Below are 7,307 nucleotides of genomic sequence, written 5' to 3'. Positions count from 1 at the left end.
TCGGTTCGGATATAGCTATAGCTCCCATATATATTGTTCATCCGATTTGTTACTTCTGTCTTCCGCAGCCGTAATAGGCACTCTGCAACAACAATATTTGGGGAAATATATCAAATACAGAAATAAGTTTGCTAAATTTTATCCAGATCGGTTCAGATTTGGATATATATATATAACATCGTCCGATTTAACTTTAATTGTGCACCAAACGTCTAATATTTGCCCAAATGGGATGGAATTTGGCACATACGACCGAATTGAGTCTAGAAGGTAGTATGCCAAATTTGGTGAAAATCGGTTCAGATATAGTTATAGCTCCATTATATATTGTTCATCCGATTTGTTGTATTTGTTACCCACAGCCGTAATATGCACTCCTTAACAACGATATTCAGGGAAATATATGAAATACAGCTCAAAAATATCTTTGCCAAATTTTATCGAGATCGGTTCAGATTTGGATATAGCTCCCATGTATATCAAATGGGCAATACAAGTCCGAATTTAAAAGATACAAATGTTTCGGCACATTTAGTCCTTTGAACATTAAATTATAATTATAATCATGGCGCGTATGATTGAATTCTCCCATAAAAACTTTTAATTGTAATGTGGAACTCTACTAAATTAGCAAAGTGGTGTAGGGTATCATAAAGTTGGCCCCGCCCGTCTTTAAGACTTTCTTTACTGGTTGCATTTCGGTCCGTAAGTCCATGTATCTTTGTGAACAAAATGCAGGTCGCATTTATTTTCCGATTGTGATGAAATTTTGCAAACCATATTTGTATGGCTTAAGGACGAACCCTATTGAAATTGGTGATAATTGGTTCCGATTCAGTTATAGCTCCCATATATCTTCAAACGATTTCAGATTAATTGTGCACCAAGTTGCTAATATAAATCTAAATGACCTGTATTTTGGTAAATTTCACCGGATTTAGTTAAACCAGCACTTTAAATTTGGAGAAAATCGGTTCAGATAAAGCTATAGCTATAGCTATATATATATGTTTCATCCGATTTGGGGTTTTACGTTGCTCACATGCGTAATATGCACTCCCGAAGAATGATATTTGGTACCGGACATCAGACAGTGCTCGAAAATACCTCTGTCAAATTTTATCGACATCGGTTAAGATTAGGATATAGCTCCCATATATATATCTTTATCAGATACCAGGTTTATTGTGCACCAAATCTCTAATATCAGCTCAAATGGACCGAATTTTGGCAATTACGACTGAATTCATCCTTTAAACCGGTACTTTAAATTTGGTGTAAATCGGTTCAGATATAGCTATAGCTACCATACAGGGTGAGATAAAAAAAAAACTGCAATAAAGTCACACGCCATAATTTTTACATCTTTTTTAAAATTTTATTGAATGAAAGCAAAACATTTCCGAAATAGCATCAAGTTTTAGAATAGATTTAGATTTGTTGGCATTGGTCACCTTTGGCACGAATTATGGTCTTCAAATGGCCAATGAAACCGTCATACGCTGCCCGAATGTTGCTCTGCGGTATTTTGGCCCATTCCCGGCGAAGCGCTTGTTTGGAGTGATCGAAACTTTGGTATTTTTTAGTGTCAACCTTGCTTTCAGAAATACTTCATACACAATAGTCCAACGGATTGATATCCGGAGATTTTGGTGGTTGGAGGAACCTCATTTTGTAACCATTCTTGGGTGGCCCGTGCTGAGTGCTGGTGCTGAGTCCTGTTGGAATGTCCAAGGTCTGCGGCCAAAATGACAAAAACAACCTCCAGAATGTTTTCGTGATAATATTCGGTATTTATTCTGATGGCACGGTCGATTAATATGAGCGGAGAGCGACCATCGGTTGTAATGGAGGCGCACACAATCACCATGGCCGGCGCTTGAGTTCTGGTGGCCAACGGAAGGTGCACATTTTCAGCTTTTGTTTGTTAACAAACTGCTGGGCAACAAATGTTTTCTCATCGGAGAAAATCAAATTCGGCAGTTCACCACTTTCGGCCAAGCGAAGCAACTCTTTAGCTCTTTTGAGTCTATTTGCGATGTAAGTTCTTGCACTTTTTGGAATTTCAATGGCTTTAGCCCGAGCTCATTGTTCAATATTTGCCGAATGGAATATTGCGATATATTCAGCTCACGAGCCATTTTCCGGCCATTGCGACGCGGGTTTCAATCAAGTCGCTTCTTTACTTTTCGGACCATTTCTGTTTCTGTTTTCTTCCATCCACTTCCTTGACGTCGGGCTACGCTACCAGTATCGCGGTAACGAGCGATGGGAAATTCTCACCAAAATGCTTTTGTATGCTTGTGAACAATATAATGAGCTGTCAGTGGGTTGCAGTTTTTTTCATCTCACCCTGTATAACCCTAATCCGATTTCAGGTTTATTGTCCAAATATGTAATTTCAAATATAAGCTCAGATGGATTGAATTTCCGGACGTACGTTTCCATTTTGTGGAATTCGGCTCCGATATATATTTTTTAACATAATCCTTCTCCAAGTGATATCATGCGCTCTGTAGCAATCTGTTGATATGTGGTATGATCTACTTGAAATAAATTCTTTTGTCACGGGAGCTCTACTAAATATGCATAGTGGTGTAGGGTATCAATAGTCGGCCCGCCCGACTTTTGACTTTTCCTTACTGTTTTTTTTTCTCTATGATGTTGGGAAACTTTTGATGGCAGTTTAGACATTTATATAGTCACCATATATTTTTTTTTCTAAGAATGTCGAAAAACTCGTTTTCCTTTCCCATTAACAAGAACACTGGAGATATTTTCGGTTATCAAATGATGAACTTTGCCGTCAACAGATTTTTATTACATTTTAACTGCTCTGCATATCTACAATCCAAGAATGATTGATTATGTGTCAACCCTTTCAAATGGTCTACCTCCCTCCCACCCTCCTTGAAAAACATTCCCTAAAACATTAAAAATATATTAGAGCACAAAAAAATTTTATCTCCATTTGTATCGATTTAACGCCAAACTCGACAATCATGATGTTTTTTCTTTTTCGAAGTTCATAAAATTCAAAGATATCGAAGGAAATGTGTTTGCGTGTACGTTCTTTTGGCTTTTGCTTCGGATGTGACTTTTAGCCCGATACCATCACTGGAGTTGACACGTGACATGTTTAATCTTTATGACATGTGAAACAACTCAATATTGGTTGAATTTGCCTCTAATGGCAGATGTCGGATAGTCCGCCTTGTTAGTGTAATATTTTTGTCTGCGTGTTTTTGAACATGTTTTTATATTCGCATTAAGGGTTGAGTAATAAATCATGTACATTTATAGATTTTCTTTGGTAGAAAACGATATACAAATTTTATTGTTGGAGAAAAAACTTCTAAGTTAAAGAAATAGGTTTAAATCAGGACTAGGCAGAGAAATTCAAAATTATTTTGTGATTGAATGTGTTTTGAAATAAAAAACAAGTAAAAAAGCTGTAAGGGCCGAACTTTGAATACCCTCCACCATTTGGAACGAATTTGGCAATTCTTAAAAACAATAAAATCAGTTAATACTTCTGTTAAAATCTTAAAAATACCGAATGTAGCTATTATATTAGGTTCTATAAGACGACATGAACCTGCATAGGTAACATTTGTCATAAGCCATTACAATATTCAAATGCGAAACTTAAATAAATCGGTTATAATGTCGACAAAATCAAAATACCGAATATCGGGAGGTACCGTTATATGGGGGCTATACGAAGACGTGGACCTGCATAGAAAATTTTCTGTCGTAGGCTGTAGTATCTATTACGAACTTCAAATAGCAAATTTGAAACAATTCCGGTAAATAATGTCGCTAAAATCATCAAAATACGAATATCGGGGGGTACCGTTATATGGGGACTATACGAAGACGAGGACCTGCACAGACGATTTTCTTTTTCGTATTCGTTATGAAATTCAAATACCAATTTTGAAAAAAGTTCCGGTAAATAATGCCGCTAAAATCATCAAAATACCGAATATCGGGAGGTACAGTTATATGGGGGCTTTACGAAGACGTGGACCTGCACAGACAATTTTCTGATATAGGCTGCAGTATCCACAACGAACATCAAATACCAAATTTGAAACAATTCCGGTGATTAAATTACGGAATAACGGGAGGTACCTTTATATGGTGGCTTTAGGAAGACGTGGACCTGCACACGAAAATTTTCTGTCTTAGCCTGTAGTATCCATTATGAACTTCACATACCAAATTTGAAACAATTCCGGTGAATAAATACGCTAAAATCATCAAAATACCGAATATTGGTACCGTTATATGGGGGCTATACCAAAACGTGGACCTGCATGGCCCATTTTCAATATCAAAAGTCCTGCAGACAGAACACACATTTGAGCAAAATTTTATCAATGTACTTCAATTCGTTCGGAAGCTAGAGTGATTTCTACAGACGGACAGACGAACGGACATCGCTAAATCGACATAGAATTTTATGCTGATCAAGAGTATATATACTTTGTGGGGTCTAAAATGTATATTTCGAGGTGTTACAAACGGAATGACAAACTTAATATTCCCTCCATACTTTGGTGGAGGGTATAACAAGTCAAATAGTATCAATCGGTTTTGCCGACAGATGTATACTCCCAGCCTTGAGTTATGATTACTCAAACTGTTGATTCTTTATGGTGGGAGGTTCCGAAGCAGTTAGACAATATTGATCAATTTTTATCTGATCTAAGACTTATAGAAATATAACAACGTGACAGATTTAGACTATATCGCCTACTTCCTGTACTTTATATGAGATATGTGCAAATTTTTTGAAAACTAAGGTAAAAGATATAGCAGACCGAAGTGTTCCGTTTTCATACTACATCTAATACAGATAAAAATATTGGAATCGAGCATTGAACATTTAAATCCAAATTTTTGAGGAATCATAAATTCCGATAAATTACATATTCATTTCAGATTTCTGGTTAAGAGAAATATTTAGATACACCAAGTTGTAAAGAATCGCTGAATTGTTTCGCAAGTTATGACAGTTATAAGTATTGGAAATTGTGACCCTTTGTGGTTGAGGTATCAGAAGGGGTTGGTAATTTTATATCATCTTCAGAACCGATTTTGTGTTAGCAAAAATATTTGTATGTGGTAAATTTGAGGAGATGGATTTGAGCGTATCAAAATCTTGAACGCTATGTGGAGGAGGTACCAGAAGAAATGGCACGATCTCTATCATCTTTATTACAGATCTTGTGTCGACGGAAATATTGAAATGGATCAAGTCTGAATCAAATCGGACGTTAATCATGCGTTTTATAAGCTTAATGGATATTCAAAATGTTGACCCTTTGTGGGGGAGGTATCATAAGGAGTGGACCGATAAATCCCATCTTCACACCAGATCTTGGGCAAATAAAAATATTGTAATGTGTGCAATGTGAAGAGAACCGGAAGCTTATATCGGATTTTATGATCGTTTTGGCTACTCAAGATTTTAACCCTTTGTGGTGGAGGTACCAGGAGGAATGGTCCGATCTCTACATCGGACCCTTTGAACCATTCCAGAAGAAATGGTCCTATCTCTACCATCTTCATAACAAATCTTGTGGAGAATAGAATCGGATCTTACTTTCATGTTTTATAAGCTTAATGAATATTCAAAATTTTCACCCTTTGTGGGGGAGGTATCACAAGGAGTGGACCCATATATTCCATATTCGCACCACACCCTTGGTAAATAAAAATATTGTAATGTGAACCGGAGGCTTATATCGGATTCTATGATCGGGGAATACCAAAAAAGTGATCCGATCTCTACCATCTTCATAACAGATCTTGTGGAGATGGAAATATTGGGATGTGCCAAGTCTGAATAGAATCGGATCCTACTTTCGCGTTTTATGAGCTTAATGAATATTCAAAATTGTGACCCTTTGTGGGAAGGTACCACAGGGAGTGGACCGATAAATCCCATCTTCACACCAGACCTTGGGTTAACAAAAATATTGTAATGTGTGCAATGTAAAGAGAACCGGATGCTTATATTGGATTTTATGATCGTTTTGGCTACTCAAGATTTTAACCCTTTGTGGAGGAGGTACCAGAAGGAATGGTCCGATCTCTACCATCTTCATAACAAATCTTGTGGAGATGGAAATATTTATATGTTCCAAATCTGAATAGAATCGGATCTCACTTTCGTGTTTTATGAGCTTAATAAATATTCAAAATTTTGACCCTTAGTGGGGAAGGTACAACAAGGAGTGGACCGATATATTCCATATTCGCACCACACTTTGGGTTAATAAAAATATTGTGACGTATGTTATTTGAAGTGAACCGGATGCTTATATCGGATTTTATGATCGTTTTGTTTATTCAAAATTGTAACCCTTTGTGGGGGAGGTACCAGAAGGAATTGTCCGATCTCTGCCATCTTTGCAACATATCTTGTTTCGATGGAAATATTGAGATATGCCAAGTCTGAATGGAATCGGATGCTGATGTCGCGTTTTATGACCTTCATGAATATTCAAAATGTTGACTCTTTGTGAGGGAGGTACCAGAAGAAATGGACCGACATATTCCATATGCACACCAGACTGTGGATTATTAAAAATATCGTGATATGTGTAAGTTGAAGACAGTCGGACTCTTACATCATATTTTATAAGAGTTATAAATCATTCAAAATTTCGATTCTTTGTGGGGGAGGTACTTAATGGAGTGGACCGATATTGTCCTTTTCCGCACTTGACCTAGCACTGATGCAAGCATTAGGATTTGCAAAGTTGGAGCAAAATCGGATTATCCCTTCTCATTCTGTGTAGTAAAATATTTTCCTTGAAATTTCCACCTTTTGTGGGGGAGGTACCAGAAGTGTGGACCGAATTCGATCTATGTTTGACAATAATATTACGATGTACTAAGTTTGGATCAAATCGAAAACTCCTCCCTTGAGTTATCGTGCGCCCTAACCAGACGGACTGACTGTTCAAATAGACCTAGGGTCTAAAACTGTTATTTCGATGAGGCACGTATTGGAAGAATCAAATTATATATACCCTCTCTAGCCATATGACTAAGGCTATAAAAAGGTCATTGCTATAAAGTGCATGATTTGAGCTGGAGAAGATATTTAAAAATATTTATATATCGCTGTAAAAAGTTCAGTTGAATGTGCAGGTGGATACCTTCACCAGTATAGTCTGGTATTGCATATTTGGTGGACAATAACCGTGAACCAGATAAAGATATATACAGGGTGCGATGGAAAAAACTGCAACCAACTTCAGACTGCTGTCATTTCTAAGACACTCGTC

Source organism: Musca domestica, unplaced genomic scaffold (assembly GCF_030504385.1).
Source record: "Musca domestica strain aabys unplaced genomic scaffold, Musca_domestica.polishedcontigs.V.1.1 3, whole genome shotgun sequence".
NCBI classification, from domain to species: domain Eukaryota; kingdom Metazoa; phylum Arthropoda; class Insecta; order Diptera; family Muscidae; genus Musca; species Musca domestica.
Note: the sequence above shows the minus strand (reverse complement) of the source record.